The sequence below is a fragment of the Zalophus californianus genome, chromosome 9 (assembly GCF_009762305.2).
Source record: "Zalophus californianus isolate mZalCal1 chromosome 9, mZalCal1.pri.v2, whole genome shotgun sequence".
Classification (NCBI taxonomy): domain Eukaryota; kingdom Metazoa; phylum Chordata; class Mammalia; order Carnivora; family Otariidae; genus Zalophus; species Zalophus californianus.
In genome coordinates this window covers 95,949,311-95,971,922 of record NC_045603.1, presented here as the reverse complement: position 1 = coordinate 95,971,922, position 22,612 = coordinate 95,949,311, and positions in this window count along the sequence as shown.

The window sequence follows — 22,612 nt, the reverse complement described above, 5'->3', positions numbered from 1 at the left end:
GTAACTTTCATAAAAATATCTCCTCTATATTTAGAATAAACAAGGTGGATTTGTAATATTCCTTTCTCTCTGGTAAATAGCTTATCTATAACATTTCTCCACATCTGGGATTTCTGTGAGCCTGGTCACCTAGCCCCCTGAGTGAGCCTAGTCCCTTAGCCCTCTACCTATCTCTTCCAACCTAACCTTACCTGTTCCTTACTCAAAAGGATTTTGTTCCCTCATCGAAAACCAAACAAATAAGCCAACAAGAAACAGACAAACAAGCAGTCATTTGCTATAGAAATTAAGAAATGCATTCACGGATAATCCTTGGAAAAGTAATTAGAGTTAAAAATATTTAAAATACAATAAAAATGACTAACATTTCATATCAAAATATACAGGGAAGAACACCAAAAGCAATACTCTAAGGAATGCTCATAATTTTAAATGTGTTCATCAGGAAAAACTACTAATAAAAGTATTCACTGCCCATTTTAAGAAATTAAAAATATTAAATATGAAATTTGAGATTTAACATACACGTATATATTTTTTTATCTAAGGAAAGCAAGGTGTTGTAGTACAGAGAAGTTTCAATTTCAAGTCAAAATACCCAATCTGGAGGCCTTGCTCTGTCATTTACTTGTTTTGTGATGTAAGTAAGAAATCATCTTTGTTGAGTTTTGGTTAAAACAAACAACATGATAAAAATTTGGTTAAAAAGAAAACGGAAACCCCAAATTACTTGGCAAAGTAGCTCTGATTATAGAAATATTTATTTTAATTGAAAAATCTCACTGTACTGGGAAATGTTTGGATAGGTGGATAATAGCCCCCTATACAGATAACCAGACTAATTTGTTGAAGGATCAGAGGCCAGAGTAAGTTACCTCAGCCAACAGTCAGCTATTCCCCAGCCAAGAGCCTGCAACCAGCTGGACATTTGAATGGGGCCACCCTAGATCGGTTAGCCAGATTGACCTCAGATACAAGAGAAATTTAAGCAGCACAGTTGAGCCAGCCCAGCCCAGTTAGCCTGGCTGATCCATAGAATTACAAAGAATAATTAATGGTTGTGAGTTTAAAAAATATGATTTGTCAAAATAGTTTTTACTAAGATATCTTATCATGTCTAATAGTGTATGTGTCTTTCTTTATTCAAATAAACATAGGATGTTTATATATATAAATATCTGTGTCCTCTAATTGGCACCAATTCATAAAAAAGCTGTAAGTCAACCTTCAGAGCCATTAAGTTAGTTTTGCCTGAATCTACAATTTACTCGGACAGATAACCTACTTCACATTTGTTCTCCTTTAATTTATTCTTATTTTTTTTAAAGATTATATTTATTCATTTGACAGAGAGAGACACAGCAAGAGAGGGAACACAAGCAGGGGGAGTGGGAGAGGGAGAAGCAGGCTTCCCGCTGAGCAGGGAGCCCGACGCAGGGACTCGATCCCAGGACCCCGGGATCATGACCTGAGCTGAAGGCAGATGCTTAATGACTGAGGGACCCAGGGACCCCCTCCTTTAATTTAAATAAATATTTTAGTGAAAAACCTGTTAAGAAAAATCTTGTCAGGGGCGCCTGGGTGGCTCAGTCATTAAGCGTCTGCCTTCAGCTCAGGTCATGATCCCGGGGTCCTGGGATAGAGCCCCACATCCGGCTCCCTGCTCAGTGGGAAGCCTGCTTCTCCCTTTCCCACTCCTACTGCTTGTGTTCCCTCTCTCGCTGTGTGTCTCTCTGTCAAATAAATAAATAAAATCTAAAAAAAAAAAAAATCATGTCAGTTGTGTCCAGATAGACAAATCTAAAACTTATTTGCTATTTAAACTCTGAAATATCTTGCATTAAGTGGCACGAAGAGTTACAAAGTAACAAGGGAAGGTGATTTCAAATAGGAACTATAACACCAGTAGAGAAAATGAAAACTGGTTTATATTTAATGTAACCTGGAGTATAAATGGCACTGAAACTAAGTAAAAGCCTTACAGTTGCAAAGTAATCATAGGACTGAATGGATGTGGGCTGAACATGGGCTCTATGTGCATCTTGTTCAATGAATGAGAATTGAATTTCCTTTTGAGTAATCTGGGAATAAATCAATACTCTTTTGCATATTGGCATCTATTTCTTCAATTTCTCTTCATTTCGAATATTCAAAATTATTTTAACAATGTTATTTTGAGGGGCGCCTGGGTGGCTCAGTCCTTAAGCGTCTGCCTTTGGCTTGGGTCATGATCCTGGGGTCCTGTGATGGAGCCCCGCATCGGGCTCCCTGCTCAGCAGGAAGCCTGCTTCTCCCTCTCCCACTCCCCCTGCTTGGGTTCCCTCTCTTGCTGTGTCTCTCTCTGTCAAATGAATAAATAAAATCTTAAAACAAAACAAAACAAAACAACGACACTTACATACTTAGGAAAATTTTTTAAAAAATTTATTAACTGCCAAAATATGCCTCAGATATATACACCAACACACAAACCAAATTATGACAGTAAACTTACATTTTCTAGGTTGAAAAAGACATGGCTGGTTTTGATTTCTACTTTGTCATCTTCCTGAAGCTAAAACGAGGAGGGAAAATGTGCTGAAAATTCAGGGAACTAGTAATAGAAACATCTGGTTATTACAAAAGATAAAAATATTCAATTTCAAGTTGGTGGTTTTTCTGCATCACTGTAAATACTTGCAGTGTTTCCATATAGCCTCAATAACAAATATTAATCTTTGAGACTCACTCATTCAATATTTTTGAGAGATAGCATTTTGAGAGATGGGAAAATATTAGTTTCTAATTTTTAGTAGATAGAATAATAAAAAAGGATAGAATAATACTAAACACCAACTCATGTACCTGTTTTATTTTTTCATGATTATCATCTCAACAATATAAGAATATAAATTTGAGAAGTTCAATGTTGTACTATTAGATACATATGAGACTCAAATTTTATTCCTTAATAGAAAATGTGTCCTTTTAAAAATCAGCTTGGGGCCAATGTACAGCACAGGACCTAACACATTATAACTATCTTTGAAGTTATTTTAACTTAAAAAGCTTTAATTCTTTCCCTTCTTAACAGATGATTTATTAGGTACAACGACTGAAGCATCAATGACTGTCATGTTGGAAGTGCTGCACCTTTCATAACTTTTTTTTAAGAGTACAAAATTTAACATTGAAATAAATTTGCTCATTATTTAGGAAAACAAATTACCAATAAAATATATTTTTATATAAAAAATTTATCATAACCTTTATAGCTTTCACTGTTCTGATATTGGAATAATTTCATAATAAACTGAAATTAGTTGTGATGCAGTGCCCACACAATCCAAGACATTTAGAACCCTCACTTGGAAGGTGGAAACCAATATAATCATTTTGCCAATCTCTTACTGGTTGAGAACTCCACGGAACGGCCCTGACTCCTTTGGCAGTAGCCTTGGGCATTGTTTAGAACACACAGGACATGTTATTTTATGAACCAAGTTACTGTACTTCAAGGACAACTTGCCATCCTTGGCAATATGCCATCCCACCTGGGCAGCACTGCAGTGGTTACTTTTTCTATGACCTACTGAAGGGTCAGTTGCTAAGGCTCATACCTGAGCGAGGGCGTCAGCTTCCTGAATGCCACAGGGTGTCAGTGCCTTAACGAGCCAGGATGTGGAAGACAATGAGGACTGTTCAGGCTCTTGCAGGTGAATCCAAAGGTCTCCACACACATCCTGACCCCATTAGGGCCCACTCGTGATCATCTACTCCTTGGCTTCCCATTGTCCAAGACATTGGGTTAATCTCTTTAGAACCACCCAGTTGTCAGTCCAAAGGGCTAATGGCCAGGGTTTATGAGTGATCACCAGCCAGATCACTCCGAGCTCAGCCTGCTGGCTGCTACGGTTTGTTCCTGTTTCCAACCAGATGGTGTCAGTGTTGGGCTGAACAGCATCCACAGTCCATGTGGACAGATCCCTTGACTAGATCCCACTGTAGACCAGGCATCAGAGGAAATTTATCCTGCTCCCTCTTTATAGGAATAGGGGTGGGGGAATCTCTAAGACCTACATATTAGTAGCACCCACCTTTCTAGAGACAGTGCTCCTCTGCTGCAAAAAGACATGTCACTTAGTCAAAGTGGGATTTTGAGCCATGACAGAGGTGAATCGATGGAACATATTGTCAACCCATTCCTTGCTAGGCAGGAAAGTTACCATAATTTGCTGTCCTTTAGCGAGCAGCTCTCCTTGAGGAGGGAGTACTGTATACACTGCTAGGAATGATTACTTTATGGGGGGTATATCAGGTTTCTGGCCCCTTCTAGAGCTGAGATCAAAACCTAGGAATAGTCATTCCTGTTGTTTCTGACACAGTGTCCAACCCATACTTTGTGGAGTCATGGAAACATCTAACTCAAACGGAAGCCCTACTTGGGAGATGCCCAAAGTTTTAATCTGTTTTACGAGTACTTCTGCCTTTCCAAAGGCAGCTTGTTGTTCTGATCCTCGGTCCCACAGATGCCCTTTCTTTACCAGGCAATATAAGGGATGGGTGCCAGGTAGGGAATAAAAGTCCTCCAAAGCCCCCAAATCCCTATAAAGACTTATATCTTGTTCACATTCTTAGGGGTCGGATAGGCTTGCACCTTATCAATCACAGCTTCTGGGACAACACAGTTCTCACTCAACTAAAAAATTCCCCAAAGCTTTACAGTGGTGCCTGGCCCTGGAATTTTCTGTGGGTTCATTGTCCATCTTCTCCTTCATAGATGTTCCAAAAATTCCCCAAAGCTTTACAGTGGTGCCTGGCCCTGGAATTTTCTGTGGGTTCATTGTCCATCTTCTCCTTCATAGATGTTCCAGCAAAACCTGCAGAGCGTCCTGCAGCAGAAGCAAGTCTTCCCATGTTAACATTTTAACATCAATGTAATGGGCCCATTTTACTGATGTGGGGAAGGACAACAGGGACATATCTTGGGGTTCCACCCTATGACACACGGTGGGGTTGTGCAGGTAACCTTGGGGAAACACAGGGAAGGACCATCCTTGCCCCTCCTACATGAAGGCAAATTAATCTTGCGACTCAGTGGTCAGGGCTATCCTGAAATAGACATTTGTTAAGTTCAGCAGAGTGTGATATACTCCTAGGACCCTGGCCAAGGTATCTAAGATGGCGGCAATGTTGAGCACAGCTGCCTGGATGGGGGCGCTATCTTGTTCAGTCCTCAGCAGTTCATTGTCATTATGCCACGAGGCTTATTTATCATTGAAAACACTCTAGGCAGGACACACAATGCCCACTGAGGGCAGTTCTTGCATAGTTTCTCTTATCTCCTTATGCGCCCAGGACATTTATATTGTTTGATAGTTACCACCCCACATATGTGGGTGGCAGGGAGAGACCAAGGAAAGAGGCAAGCCACTCATGGGGGCAGCAGGCTTACCAGTTCCCAACTGGCATTTCCTCTCAGCACTGGTTTGATTACCCTAACCTAGAGGTGGAATTCACTGATAAAGTTTTGCAGAGTTTGACTTTGGAGGATATCAATGCCCAGTATGTTCTCTGCTTTGGAGAGATAAAAGTCTCAAATTCTTGGCAGGGGTGGGGAATACCCAATTTTCAGGGTCCACAGGCCCTTCCTGACTATAACTGTGTGCCCTTCATATCTGTCAAGGGCATCAAGGGAGCTAGAAACCTGAGGGTTGCCATGCATTAGAGGATCAGCTCCACTGTCAGAGCTGTCACCCTTTTTTTATTTCTGGAGGACGAGTGAATAGTGAACTCAACATGAGGCCTTAGGTCACCCTCAACGGCCCTCAGCTGGAGGCAGTCTTGGCTTGCAATTTATACCCACGACTTAGGAGGCACCCACCCTGAATAGCACTGTGTCCCTGAGACCCCTGCTGGGACAGATGGTGCATCAGGGATGACAGGGCCAGGAGTGGCAGATCTGAACTGTTGTTTAAGCTTTAGGGTTTTCCACAGGACAATCAGCACAGTGTTCGGTTGTCTATGTGTTCAGATGGGGTCCCCACAGCAATGAGGTCAGGCCAATTTTGCTTCTGGGTTATGTTTACCCCACCCTTTCTAGCTAATTAGGATAGCCTCTTGGCTTTCCAAGCTCCTTCTCTGTCTTGGGTCTTTCCCACAGTTTGTATCTGTTCCCAGGATTTGTCAATCTCCCCCAAATCAGCAATGGATTGCCCATCATCGTAAGGTCTTGTCCTACAACTGGACCCAGCATGGATATCAGGGTACCATACCAGCAAATGGTATTTTCAGGGGTCCCTGTACTCACACTGCAGTCCACAAGCATCTAACATACAGGCTACCCCTTCTCACACAGAAGTCGATGGCCAATATGGGATTTCCCCCACAGATGTCTCTTTCCCAAGGCCCTTTCTTTAGTCTTCTGGCTCGTTCACCAGGTAAAATCAGAAACCAGCCCCACATATGCGGATGGCAGGGAGAGACCAAGGAAAGAGGCAATCCACACCAGGTGGTAGGTGGTAGGTTTAGTAAACAAGGGAACCCACACAAGAGGCTTGTCTTGGACAGCTGCAGGACGAGTGAATCCCCGCACCTACCTGCCATATCTTAAAAGTTTATGTGGAGGTCTTACCTGGGTTCAGTCATTTATACCAGCCAGAAGCACTCAACACCACATGACCATCTCAAGGCTGTGGCCTATGTGTATTCCAAGGGCAGAGGAAGAGATGAGGAGCCTCCAATTGAGGAAGTTGAGCCTAGAGGTCAACCAGTGGTCACGTCCTCTTGGACGTCTCCTCCACCATGTCCATAAACACAAACGTGCAAACACATACGAAGATAGAGAAAAATCAGCAATGAGTCTTGTTTGTGCTGAAATGGTCAAAGGGCAAATACAATGTGTACATTTTAATTTCTGTGAAGTTGCAGCTACAAGATGTGATTTGACTATTAAGAAGGATATTGATCCAGCATTATTTTGTGGTAGCCACAAACATGTAATTCTAGTTCCTGTTGCTGTTTGTTGGTGTAAAATGTTTTAGTTCATAAGAAGCAAATTTTGGGTATCGTCAGTGGGCTATGTACAGAGACTGGGTCACCAGTTTCTAGCAGTGTATTAATAACATGTGCAGTGAGGAAGATTTCATTATCCTCTTCCCGTTGAATAAAACATAGGAGTGACATGTCAGGCCCATGGAATTCAGAGGAAGGAATACATTTCTTTTTAATAAAAAAAAATAGCGAAAACTCAGACTGGTTGCTTTCTTCTCACATTTTTTTTGGGTGGGGTTTTTCATATCTTCCAAAGGTACTGCTTATAAAATCAGGAAATATAACTTATTTATTAAAATATTTTAAAATTTATTTTTATTTTTTATTTATTAAAAAGAGAAAAGTCCATATCCTATAGGGATAGGGACACAATTTACAAAATAACTATGTGACTGAGGAGGTATTTAGAATCAAAGGAAGCACAGAATGCTCTGCAAAGCTCTCATTAAACCTCATCCTCAGCCTAGAAATAACATAGAAAGTAGGATGGAAAATGCATGCTATATTATTACAGTAATTAGTAGAGTATAGTATAAAATAGAAAGGCAGGTCAATCAACAGAATAAGTAAAGAAGACAGCAAGCAATATAATAAAGTTGGTCTCAAAACTCAGTCGGGACAGACAACATTAACTAACAAGAGGTTTCTGGTAAGTGGTGACTTATTTAGAAATAAATCATATATGGATCATACAGTACACTGAAATAAATTCTAGGTCCATAACATTTGTTATAAATAAAATCAAAGTGGACCAAAAATTTTCAAGGGCAATTACAAGGGAGAGAATAAACACTGAAAATAATCATATACAAAATATTTGTCTTCTGGACTCATTGTACTGGGAATGAAAAGGGACATGAAGCATCACCCTTTTGCTCTTCTATTTGTGAAGATTTTTGTTTTAATACATATATTACTCAATGCTAGTGATCGTGCTCTACGTCATACAGATACTGTATATGTAATAGGAGTATACTTGTGTGTTAGTAACTCTACTAAACATCAATCTGGTGACATTATACCAGAACTTTAAAAATTTCACCTACAAATATCTATCCTAAGTCAGCAATGACCTAGGGGCACATATTTATGTGTGAGAATGTTTATACAACATTACTTTGAGTTCATTTAACATTACTGAAAGTTCAGCAAGAGTACTAAGTTATGGTTTATCTGTATGATGGTCTATCATGAAGCTATTAATTTCACATTTTTAATTATTCTAATGATATGACAAAGTCATTATAGGTAATGTTAGGTTTCAAAAACTCAGTAGAGGATAATCTCAATTATGTTCATATATCAAAGAAGAAAAGACCCAAGGAAAATATGCCAAAATTTAATCATGGTTATCTCTGAGATGTTGACATATGCTATTTTGGTTAATTCTTTATTTTAAATTCTCTGAGCTACTTTCAATAAGAAGTAGATTCCTTGCACACGCCAATCTGAATGTTTCCTTCTATAGGTTTGCCATATGCATACCTAATAAAATAAAAGCAATAAAATTACAGAGATTAATGCCATGATTAGTCTGTGCAACCTCTTTTAAAACCTTTCTTTAGTGGCTAAAACCATTTAGTGCACCTACATTTAAATAGCCAATTACTTTAAATTTTAGTTTCTGGAGGAAATCTAAAAGAATGTGATTTTAATTGAGCTAAGTGCTTTAGGCAAAGATAGATTTTAATTAAAAAGTTAGAAATAAACAACATGTAGAAGTCATATATCTAAATCAATAAGACACAATATAAACAAAGAAAGACATTAATAAAAAAGAAAGAATGATTATTGGCTTTAATTTCTTAGGATAATGTTTTGCATCTTTTAGCTTTTCTGCATTTCCCCAATATGCTATAATGAGCATACATAATTTTTTACTTTTAAAATGTAAATTATGTTTATTTTTACTTACACAGAGTATATATATGGTTTCATTGTTAAAAAGAATCAATAGGTAGAAAAGGCAAAGAACAAAATTGTAAGGAATATTAATAGATTCCTCTGGGCTACGTTCTGTGAAAATTCATCAATATCATCTTTCATTTAGTGATTCTCTCTTTAGGGCTCTCCATTCTCCTAATCAGTCCATCTACACATTTTTACTTTAAAATCAATATGCTGAATTCCAAGACTTTTCATTGATTATATAAAAAGAGATATGGTATGCACTCTTTTCTGCGTATATAAATTTTACTTATTAATAAATTCTTGTTCTGGTTGATCTTCAACTCTTTTCTCAGTAATAAGCCACTAATTTTTCAGTTGAATATCTTGATTTCAAGTTGTTAGTCTTTAACGATTTGGTTATTCACGTTTATGTTTGGGGATTCCCAGCTGGCCTGTCTCAGAGTACTGGTCTGTTAATTGCCATATCTCTCAAAAAAAAACAACACAGATGTTAACACACAGCCAAGCATGACTGATGGTACTTGGTCATCTGAGCTTTGGGGATTTCCTTTGCCCAGGAGTTTTTCTAGCTAAGCTGGTGATTTCCTGCCTCCTCACCCCAAGTATATTGGGACTTTCTTGTCCTCTACTCCTTTTGCTTCCTCTTGTTCAACACTGAAAGTGAAGCCCAAGATAGGGGTAGTAAAAAGTCAGCCATGCCCCTTCTTTACCATTACAGACTTCCAGCCTAAAGCAGAGAAGCTGGAGAATAAGCAAAGCTTTAACCCTGAAGTTTAGCATTCAATTTTAGATGACTAGAATGAGACTCTCCTTATAACTAGAAATCTCCAGGGTACTTTTTATTTCTAATTATCCAAAAGCAAAAGTAATGTAATATGCATGAGATTTGATTCATAGAGAAAAAAAATTAATCCTCACATCAGGTCTGAGGAGACAATGCTTTATGTTTGCACACTAGCTGTCCTTGCTGGTTACACAAGCTTGGCTAATGCTTCTGCACTTAGTTAGGAGGTGGAAAGAAATTAGTTTGAACTACCTGGCTAGGACTCCACCATACACCAATTAAGTGCCTTGTTATTTGCCCAAAATCCCTCTCTGCCTTTGATACCCTCCCCACAGTGCAGCAGAATTACCCAGGAATCACCTCAGCTCTCATAGTGGTTTTCTCTGGGAATTTTGAGCTACAAAGTTTTTCTTTAATCATATAATATATAAAGATTAAATCAAGAAGTCAGAGTAATCACATGATACTGTCCAATAGAACTTTCTGGAATGATGAGAATGTTCTATATTCTATGTTTGTGCTTCTCAATTCAGTAGCTACATGTGGCTGGTGAGCACTTGAAGTGTGTCTGGTATAACTGAGAGACTGAATTTTAAATTATATTTAATTTTAATTAATTGAAATTTCAATGGCCACATGTATGCCAGTGCAAAACACTGTATTATCTTGAGATGTAAATAGTCAAAAACAAACCATAAGAGACTTTTTTTAAAAGACTTTTTATTTATTTATTTGACACAGAGAGAGAGAGAGAGAGTGAGAGAGAGCACAAGCAGGGGGAGCGGCAGGCAGAGGGAGAGGGAGAAGCAGGCTCCCCGCTGAGCAGGGAGCCCAATGTGGGGCTCGATGCCAGGACGCTGGGATCATGACCTGAGCCGAAGGCAGTCGCTTAACTGACTGAGCCACCCCAGTGCCCCGAGAGACTCTTAACAATAGAGAACAAACTGAGAGTTGATAGATGGAGGTGGGTGGGGAATGGGCTAGATGGGGGTGGGTGGGCTCTTGTTATCGTGAGCACTGGGTGTTGTATGTAAGTGATGAACCACTGAATTCTATTCCAGAAACCAATATCGCATTGTATGTAACTAAAATTTAAATTAAAAAACCTAGTAGTCTTCAATTATTAACTAAAACCATGTGCCATAACACATACTCAAATAATTAGACATATAGTACAAATTCATAAAATCAGCAATATGATTCCATGCTTTTTTCTCCTTGCCTTCTATATATTTATATATTACTTCTTTTTGGTTGTATTCATCTTATTCTCATATCTTTCTGTAAATACATCATTTTAAAAGTGCACAATTTAAACTGACAAGATGCAGACATTAACTTTGAATTCAAGGTCCACAACTAAGACATTTTCTGTGCATCTATAGTCATTTGGGTGACACTGTCAGTAAAAAGAAAAAAAATAACTAATTGCATTCATAAAAAGCAGTTGTTTCCCCTTAACAAATCATGGACTTTTGTTATATTTGCTGTTAATAAATAGTGTTAGGAGGGCACTGCAGGACATAAGAGCTGGATTTTGGAATTGGGTAGAAAAATGAACATTTGAATTCCAAATCCATAACTTCTGATGTATTGATCTCGGGAAAGTGTGTCTCAATATTTTCCCCTGTAGAATGGGAATAATGATACCAAAATAGAATTTTTCTGAGGATTTTATAAGATAACAAAAAGGGAGTATATTCTTATCAACTAATGTTAATTCCATTCTTTTTATACAGAGTGCTTTGAGGCATAAATGTGTCTTAAAAAGAGACTTGGGGTGCCTGGGTGGCTCAGTCGGTTGAGGGCCCCAACTCTTGATTTCAGCTCAGGTCATGATCTCAGGGTTGTGAGATTGAGTCCGGAGTTGGGCTCCGCGCTGAGCTCAAAGTCGGCTTGAGATGGTCTCTCTCCCTCTGCCCCTCCCTCCCTCTCGTGCTCTCTCTAATATAAATAAATAAAATCTTTTTTTTTTTTTAAAAGAGAGAATACTTCAGAAACCATCATATAAACTGGATTACAAATACCACAAAAAGAAGTTATGATAAGGATCCTAGGTTAGCAGAAAATTACATGAAGATTATAGGCTGAACTAGGGGGTAAGGACTGAGTAGGTGGATAGGTGGAGGATCCTGAAACAGTAACAAGAGTATAAGGAAGGAGGTAAGGAAGAGACACACATATAAAAATGCTATTGCAGGGGCACCTGGGTGGCTCAGTCGGTTGAGCGACTGAATCTTGATCTCAGCCCAGGTCTTGATCTCAGGGTCCTCAGTTCAGGCCCTTCACTGGGCTCCACGCTGGGCATGGATCCTACTTTAAAAAAAAAAAAAAAAGAGTGTTATTTAATAATCATGCCCTTCCAAAACTGGGCAGACTTTTATTATTTTTCTTATCATTAGCAGATAATATCTTCATAGTTATTATGTATTATGTCTTCCCCCCACCTGCCTCCCAAAAGCAATAATGTGGTTTCTTTTCAGAGAGCATCTCCATGGTGATTTTATAACAGCCAAGGATGGGCTGCGAGGTAAACTGGAAGGAGAGCTGTGCCACACCTCTCAGAGACTCCACATTCACCCACTGAATCTGATTAGCATGTGGATCCTGAGAAAAAAGAAAGTGTATTTTGTCGCATGCTGGATTTTTTTTTTTTTTTTTTTTACTTCTCAGAAAATGTCAACAAGGAGCTTCCCAATTATTAACATTCTAACCTAGTGATTCAAAACATGAGGATGCCCTCTGATTCCCCAGAGAGAATTGATTACTTATTCTCTGGGTTCACGTGGCTACATACTGTAGCTCTTAGTAGATTTTAAAGTTGCCAGTTTTTACAAGTCTATTTTCTGTGTAGCCTCTGTGAGTTTAGCCAGCTTCTGTGTAACTGAGCTTAGCAGACAGATTGATGTGGGAGCCCAAGTACAATCCTTAGCTCTAACACGTTGGATTCTAAAACACAGGAAATGAAATAATGGCAGGTATCCTGACAGCAGCTTAATTCTCTTGGAAGTCATGATTCATTTCCTTTTGATCATTTTCATTGATCTTTCATTGATCATTTCATCTCCCATTGATTCTCAATGGGAGAATACTATCCACAAGAGGATAGTATTGTGGATAGTATTCTCTTGTGGATAGTATTGTCCCATTGATAAAACATTGTTTTAGACTACCCTTGCCATATTCTTGCTATTTAATCCCTTAACTGCGGATCTGTTTCTCTAAAATAATTCCTCTGGATTTCTGGGAGGTGGGGGTCACTTTCCTGAATAGGTAAAACACTTCTCACTTTTCCTACCCTGACATAAGTAATGAGTAATTTCTGAAGAGGCCCTGGAACCCTTCCCCAATTCTTTTATCCCTCTACTCTAAACACAAAGGGCGACTTTATGACTAACTGTAACCCAAATGTCTTTACTTAATTTTTTTTAAGAAGTACATGGAGAAGAACATAAATAGCCAAAATCAAAGTGACATTAAAAAAGTATAAATAAAATACATTCCTGTATCCTTGATATCTGGAAGAAGATATCTTGGCGTACAGTAGGCTCTTAATATTAAATAATGAATAAATTATGTAATGAGTAAATATTGTATGATGAGTGAATTAAATGATAAGTAAATGAAAACATTATGGATGCTTCCTATTTTCGTTATCAAGAGAGGTATTATCTTAGGTCAACTTCCCCAGAATCAGATTCTGAGACACAAAGAAATGAACCAGGGAGTTATTAAGAAAGTGGCCCCAAGAGAAACCAAAAAGAGAATGGGGGAAAGCAAGACAGGGAAGGAAAGAAGCCAGTCAAGGGGGGAAATTGATTTGGGGCAATGACTTAACCTCAGCCTGGGCTGGCAGGAAGCTGCAGAGCTAAGTTACACTTCAGTTCCTCCAACGTTTAAGAAAGGAAGCTAAGTTTCGATACTCTAACACCAGGCAGTGGCTAGTGATGGGCAATCCCCAAAGTAGTAGTAAACCCCCAGGACTTGCCAAGAAGCCCAAGGACAGGCTTCTTAAATAAAAGTTCATAGGTGCAAGCCGTTAGAAGCAAAGCACAATGAAACTGGGAGTGGGACTAGTAAAAGGGATCCAGGACATGTGGGTAGGGAACTGGCCGTGCGCGCCACAGGTGGGTCTCACGGGACAGGTGAACCTGAAGAGACTTCTTAGAGAATAGAGATGATAGGAGGATATTGCAAACAAAGGAACAATGTTAGTGAAGGCCTGGGGGTGGAGAATCAAGAGAACTTTGGGAACAGTAATAACCCAGCGCTGCTGAAACATACAACAAACAGGAAGTCACGGTGGACACAGTTTGGAAAGGAGGCTTTGTGCATCCTTACCTGTACTTCTTTCAATGCTATTAGTAGGATGCATTTTGCCCTTTCCCGTCCGTACAGGGGGCCACTTTCTCTTTTACCTTGCCGTTGGAAGTGTGGGACAGCCCCTTCTTTAATTCTCCCAAACACAACTGGAATCTTAGTTGTTTGAAGACTTTGTGTATTAGTTAACTACTTCCTCCTTCATCTCTCCGAATTCACTCCTGTATATTCCCATTGACATATTTCTTTATTACCTGAAAATTTCATCATGTTATTGTCTTTCAGTTGTACTTTTTCCATTAGACTTTGTCCATGCCACTGTAGAGCAGTTACTATGGTGCATTATACATATTTTCCTTTGGGGTCCCTGATCAGTTTCCTGCTTATGAATTTTGCATTGCTTATTCACCTTTGTATTGCTACCCTATATCAGTTTACCCAGCATATAATAAGAGTTCAGTACATTTGTTGATTACATTGATTTTTTTCCAGCCATATTAAAATATGAAGACTCTACCAGATATTTACTATGACATTATTCACTGTGGATTTGAAGGACAGATTTCTGTGGAATTATGAATCAATGTTTCTTATAATGTCAAATAGTTTAGGTGATATTGAAATTTTATTACAAAAGTTTAATGTTACACAACATGTATTCACTAAAGAAAATTAAGACAAAACTCCTAAGACAAAAACAAATTCCTTATAAGTCAATTACAGAAACAATATCCAAATGTGGTTCGTGGTTTGGGTGCTTACATCTGTGTGTATATTTTCCCTGTAGACTCACCTTAATAATACTGCATTTTTCCCTTCTTTTAACACATTTCACCTCTTTTAACACAGAGTAAACTAGGTGTTTTTGAATTGTGTCAACACCCTGTGAAATATTTGAGACAGCTATGTAATATTAGATCACAACAGGTTAATTTTATTACCTTTTTTTTTTTAATAAGGGGGCACCCTTCTTGTAAGAGATACGTTCTTAAAAATCTCAGTGTAAAACTTATTCAATTCAGGACTTATCTTGTTAAAAGATGACATGTGTTTTTTTCAATAGCCAAACTGTGGAAAGAGCCAAGATGTTCGACAGATGAATGGATAAAGAAGATGTGGTACATACAATGGAATATTATGCAGCCATCAAAAGGAATGAAATCTTGCCATTTGCAATGACATGGATAGAACTGGAGAGTGTTATGCTGAGCGAAATAAGTCAATCAGAGAAAGACATGTATCATATGACCTCACTGATCTGAGGAACTCTTAATCTCAGGAAACAAACTGAAGGTTGCTAGAGTGGTGGGGGGTGGGAGGGATGGGGTGGCTGGGTGATAGACATTGGGGAGGGTATGTGCTATGGTGAGCACTGTGAATTGTGTAAGACTGTTGAATCACAGATCTGTATCTCTGAAACAAATAATACATTATATGTTTAAAAAAAAAAAGAAGAAGAAGAAGAAAATAGCAGGAGGGAAAGAATGAAGGGGGCGGAAATCGGAGGGGGAGATGAACCATGAGAGACGATGGACTCTGAAAAACAAACTGAGGGTTCTAGACGGGAGGGCGGTGGGAGGATGGGTTCGCCTGGTGATGGGTATTAAAGAGGGCACGTTCTGCGTGGAGCACTGGGTGTTATACACAAACAATGAATCATGGAAAACTACATCAAAAACTAATGATGTAATATATGGTGATTAACATAACATAATAAAAAAACTAGAAAAAATAAAAATAAAAAGTTAAAGTAAATTAAAATAAAAGAATCTTTAAAAAAAATGACATGTGTTTTTTGTGGACTACTTAAAGTCTAGTCCCCATGAGGCCATAGCAAAAATAACTTATAGTACACTCAGTTTCCTGGATTTTTTATTTTATTTTATTTTATTATTTTATTTGTTTTATTTTATTTATTTTAATTTTATTATTTTTGCCAGCTTTAAAACTATGAAAACTGAAAAAAACCCCACATTTTTTTCAGTTAAAAAATATGAGGTGGTTTACACCTGGGTGGCTCAGTTGGTTAAGCATCGGATTCTTGATTTTTTTGGTTAGGTCATGATCTCAGGGTTGTGAGATTGAGCCCCGCATTGGGCTCTGCACTGAGTGTGGAGCCTGCTTGGGATTCTCTCCCAAAAGGAAACCTCTGGCCCTCCCCACTGTGCTCTCTCTCTGTCTCTCTCTCTTGAAAATAAATAAATAAATCTTAAAAAAAATATGAGGAGTTATTTTCATTTACTAAAATTATGAACATAGAGTGAGATTTAAATACATATATATTCATCTCAACACTTCCAAAGCATATAGTTTAAATTCATATGCTTCACAGAAATTTCTAGTGAAATAACAATTAGATAACACAAAATCGCCAAAATAAGACAAAACTTTCGCATAGAATGACAATAATTATCAGTATAAACATAATACTCTTTTCTAGGCAGTGGAGGTACTATCATTTACTCTGGGTTTGGTGGGGTAGGGGCAAATAACCCCCCCTTCCTAATTTTATGACATTTAGAGGTTTGTTTTTGGAGCTAAAACATCTTTCAAATTTTTGATGGCATTTTTTTTTCTCCACTTAGGTGCCCAGTGTCTTTATAGATTTACCTGTATGTATTTTCAAGAAAAAAGGAGAACTTATTGAGTTTAAATAAAGAAAATGGCTTGTTGTCTTAATTGTGTGTTCTAGGAGGGATAAACACTTGAAACAAATGCAGCGAAACTCCTGAAATAGAATTGTGGGACTCCAGGGCTAGTAGTGGGTGGTGATCGCTTTAGGGGAGGGACTTGCAACCTGATATTATACAAGGTAAAATAGACTTTAAATTTCTTTATTTTTTAAAATTTAGTGTTTATTATTTTTGAAAAATCTTATTTATTTGAGAGAGAAAGAGAGCATGAAAGAGACAGAGAGCATGAGCACCACTGGGGGGAAGGGGGAAAGTAAGGAGGGAATGTGGGGGAGGAAGGGGGAAGGGCAGAGGGAGAGGGAGAAGCAGGCTTCCCGCGGAGCAGGGAGCCCAATGTGGGACTCAATCCCAGGACCCTGGGATCATGACCTGAGCTGAAGGCAGACACTTAACCAACTGAACCACCCAGGCGTCCCATAGACCCTAAATTTCTTAAGGTCTGCCCTATTGTCACTGCCCTGTAAAAAGAGCAGGCAAATAAATCGGCTAACGTGTCCTTATTTCTGATCTCTGAGTTACATTTCATCGTTTGCTTTTTCTTTGCTCTTGGCAAATTTGGGCAGAAGTGATGACAACACTCTAGAAGGGCCAAACAAGTATCCAGCTTTTCATCAAGGCAGATACTTCTGGTTAAACCCTCAAATAATTCATTAATGACAAGTGTAGAGTATTTCTATGAATGATAAATGCCAAATGTGAAACTGGAAAACATAAAGTTAAAAAATGTATCTGGATAATGTATGGGTCTTCTCTTAAGAATTTTAATGGCTAGGGACACCTGGATGGCCCAGTCGGTTAAGCGTCTGCCTTCAGCTCAGGTCATGATCTCAGGGTCCTGGGATCGAGTCCCCAGTTTGGCTCCTTGCTCAGAAGGGAGTCTGCTTCTCCCTCTGCCTGCCGCTCCGCCTGCTTCTGCATGCGCGCTCTCTCTCTCTGACAAATAAATAAATAAAATCTTAAAAAAAAAAAAGAATTTTAAATGGCTAAATTTGCGACAACTTTGCCATCAATAACTGCCTGTAAAATTTTCAGGGTGGACTGATGTTATGTCTTCAGGAATTTCGCAGAAGAAAAGGGAAAGATCAATGTATAAATATCAAAAGGCAGATAGGTGGTGGTCACATATGAAGTGAGGCCACCCTAGATGTGCTTCCTGTCCCCCACCCCATTACTTTCCAAGGTACATCTCTTTATATTCTTTGATAGGCTGGGTTCAGGTATGTAGTGGGACAATTTGCCTTAAAAACTTAAGAGGACTTCCAGGAGATAATGAGATCACTGTAGCATTCCGTTAGGGAACCTTATAAAGATGTGTCTGAGTGGACTAGGTAAGCCTTATCAAGGCCCAGATCTGTGAAATAAAGGTATCCTGGCAGGACACTGAAGCATTAACCACTTTTTTGCATTGTCTTTGCTTATTTCCCTTTCCAAGACTATGGCCAATTATTTTGTGTTACTTTATCTCTGGGGTTTTCACTAAATAAGAAACTCTTAGAAGATAATCTCATGATTGCTGTGATCTCATCATGCATCACAAAGGATTTCTTCTGCTGGGCTTTGCCTCTAATATTGCCCTTTTATTGGAAACACTGGGAAATCATTTTACACTGCCAACAGAACAACTTTTTCCCCCTAAAATGCAAATTAGTAATATTATGCCCTCTTTAAAAACTCTTTAATGGTCCATAATTACATACAGGATAAACCCCAAACTCTAGCAAGTTTCTTCTTAAGAAGGTTCTTCACTACCTTGTGCACTTTCCTATGGACACACTTTGCTAGTTTCCATGAAAACACGAGCAATTTCTCACATGAGCCACACACTCTGTCTCTCCGTGTATGTGTGTATGTGCTAAATCCTCTGTCTAGAATGTCTCTCCATGGCTTGCTTTCTGTCAGCTCTGTATCTCCTTCTTCGTGGTGCACTTCAAACTTTCATGAATCCCCAGATGAAATTAGTTGGCACTGCTTTAAATTCCCATAACTCAGGTACATATCTCTATTACAGAATATCATGTTCCCGCATAAATGTTTGCTTTTATGTCACACCACATGTGGCTGTCAGAATCTCAAAGGCACTACTGGTATGTTTTATTCTATGGTTAACTTTCTAATAGTGAGACTGTTACAAGCCCTTAGTAGATGCCAATGCTATTTTAAATATTTAAAAAATGCAAGCACCTTTTGAGTTACTTAATGCTTATAGTCGGTTTCAGATTTTGCATAGAATTTTGCCTCTGCTTGCAACTAAACATATTCTTAGGGAGTAAATTAGGAGAGTTTAATGCTAGCAAGAAAGAGAACTATTCACTGAATCTACCTTGTGATGTTTCTGAAGTAAGCACTCTTTTTTTTTTTTTAAGATTTTATTTATTTATTTGACAGAGAGAGAGACACAGCGAGAGAGGGAACACAAGCAGGGGAGTGGGAGAGGAAGAACCAGGCTTCCTGCTGAGCAGGGAGCCTGATGTGGGACTCGATCCCAGGACCCTGGGATCATGACCTGAGCTGAAGGCAGACGCTTAACGACTGAGCCACCCAGGGGCCCTTTTTTTTTTTTAAGTTTTTTAAGGATATAATTGACATACAGCACTGTATAAGTTTAAGGTATACAGTATCATGATTTGACTTACATATATTATGAAATGTAAGTTCATATTAAGTTTTCTTAACATCATCTCATATAAATACAAAAAAAAAGGAGAAAAATGTTTTTTTCTCATGATGAAAGCTTTTAGGATTTACTTTCTTAACAACTTTCAAATGCACTATGCAGCAGTGTTAATTATTGTCATCATGGTGTACATTACAGTCCTAGTACTCATTTGTCTTCTAACTGGAAGTTTGTACCTTTTGACTGTCTTCCTCCAATTCCCCTCCCCCATCCCTCAGCTCTGGTACCCACAAATCTAATCTCTTTTTCTATGCTTTTTTTCTTTTCTTTTTTTTTTAGATTCGGCATGTAGGTGAGATTATACACTATTTGTCTTTCTCTAACTTATTTCATTTAGCATGATGCGATGCCCTCAGGGTCATCATTAGACACTGTTCCTTAAATGGAGAAAGATGCACCTTTCCAACCAATAGTGTCTGTTGCTGGGTTCCCACTATTGCACATTCCAGATAATAAAAAGGACCAAAATCAGTCATCATCTAGTGTTCAGATGTGAAAATATGTTAAGGAAACCTAACTCAAAATTGCAGTTAGCAGGGGCACCTGGGTGGCTCAGTGGGTTGGGCGTCGGACTATTGATTTCAAGCCAGGGCATGATCTCAGGATTGTGAGATGGAGCCTTGTGTCAGGCTCTATGCTGGGTGTGGAGCCTGCTTAAGATTCTGTCTCTCCCTCTGTTCCCCCTCCCCTTAAATAAATAAATAAATCTTTTTAAAAAATTGTAGTGGTGGGACACCCAAGTGGTTCAGTCGGTTAAGCGTCTGCCTCCAGCTCAGGTCATGATCCCAGGGTCCAGGGAACCTGTTTCTCCCTCTCCCTCTGCTGCTCCCCTTGCTTGTACTCTCTCTCTGTCAAATAAATTAATAAATAAAATCTTTAAAAAATAAAAATAAATAAATTAATTAATTAAATTAAAAAGGCCCAACTTCCCCCTTTCCTCTAGAAAATGAGGCTGTTCTCCTTTGTTCTCTGGACTTGCCTATGGTTCACCATATTTTGCTTGTGTCGAATTGTATGTAACTCCTCTGCTATTCTTGAATAAACTCAATTTTGCTGGCTGAATTGCTTACCTTTTTCTTTTACAAGGTTGGCAGAGGGTATGGCCAACTTAAGGAGGCACTGACTTGTGTTTTCTTCTTGTTATATTTTCACTCACCTCTTTCTAAAAAGACAGCCTTGTATTGTGTATTTCTTTACTTTGAAGATTTTGGCCAAACCTAAAGAAAATTGATCCCACTTAGTTGACCAAGACTATGCCTTTATGCCTTTAACGTAAGACTTCTCTACATCACAGATAAGAAGCAGTTTCAGATTGGTGATCATGTATGTTAATCCTTATGAAAAGCAACAACAAAAATCTACTTCTCTTTATGCTTTCCCATTACTGATCCTTTGGCTTTTCTTTGCCCCTTGTCATAACACTCCCTCCAAGATGTGACTCTGAAATGGAGCTTACATTTAGAACATCTTTATTAATTAAAACACAGAATATAAATCATACCAGCAGTGGGGCATATCTGGAAGTCAAATGTTTTCTAAGACCTTATTAACACATTGTCATTTGGATGCCTTAAATCTAACATCAATTAGAGGAAATCCAGCATGAGGAGTTTCGAAAACACAAGGTAATTACTATAAATGTTTAAGTTTGTTGAATGAGGAAAAATTTGCATAACACTTCCTTTGAATAAGATGAATTAAGTTTATATTTACACATATACATGTAATCTGACCTGATTTGGTAGAGACAATCATAATCGTTAAATATTTGAATAGCTACTCCTCTGACAAATAAATATATATCTACCTTGAAGCTCACTAAATTGACTTCCCTATGTGAGAATTCTCTAGATTGCCAATTAGCAACTAAAATTTGTAGTATCTACCCTTAGAATTTTCTGTCTGGGGCTCATGTTTGAAATTATGGTTTATTTTCTTTTTCCATGGAATTATAATACTCTGAGAATGATTGTTTTAATCTTATTTATACTTGCCTCTGATTGTAATTCAGTTGCATCTGACTGAGACTATGATTGCTTATTGCTTTGAGATGTCCCCCCAGAACGTCCAAAGTGAAATTTCTGGAGTAACCATTGTGTGTGTATGTGTGCGTGTGCACACGTGCATGTGTGTATCTCTCAAACACACTCTCTAAATTTGGTAAGTTATCTAGATGTCTGAATGTGAAATTTAAATGTGAAATAGTAACAATAACAGAAATATGTATGTACCCCAAAACACAGATACACACAAGGTTTTTAGGATAAATTCAATGAATAAGAATGTTATGTCTATAAGGAATGACAAACAGTTGCTTCGGATTCTCAGGTTGGGTTTTTCCTCAGGCAAAATTGGTGTCACACTTCCAACATATGGTAAATCCCCCTTTTTCTATTCACATACATTCCAGCATACACTTTTTTAAAAGATTTTATTTATTTCAGAGAGAAAGAGAAAGCGGGGCACGCACATGCAAGCATGAGTGGGGGGAGGGGTAGAGGGAGAAGCAGACTCCCCGCTGAGCAGAGAGCCAGAGGCTGGGCTCCATCCTAGGACCCTGGGATCATGACCTGAGCTGAAGGTAGACGCTTAACTGACTGAGCCACCCAGGCACCCCTCCATTGTACATTTTTTTCATCCCGTAAGACAGAGATATATTTCATTATGAAGTATGAAAGTATAATGTTGGGATAAGGCCTCCTCATAGTTACTAATAAAGAGGTCCAAACAAACACTCTTAATTTCAAGATCATTGCTCTAGTCTAAAATGCATCTTGGAGTTCACTTTATGGTAAATATTTTCAAAAGAGCAGTGACTTCCTTTATGAAATCAAGAGAATGAGTCTGGTAATTATCAAAATGAAATATAAAGAAGACATAAGTCCAAGTCTGTGTATTTGTGAATATATTGCAATAATGTTATTAATAGATACTGTGTGCTTTTATTTCAATATATTCATGTATTTAATATACAAAGACATTTTATATACAGTTACTCTTGTCTACATTGAAAAATGATTGAAAAGTACATAGGCAATATATACTATTAAAAAGTAATAGGTAATGGGCGCCTGGGTGGCTCGGTTGGTTAAGCGACTGCCTTCGGCTCGGGTCATGGTCCTGGAGTCCCGGGATCGAGTCCCACATCGGGCTCCCTGCTCAGCGGGGAGTCTCCTTCTCCCTCTGACCCCCTTCCCT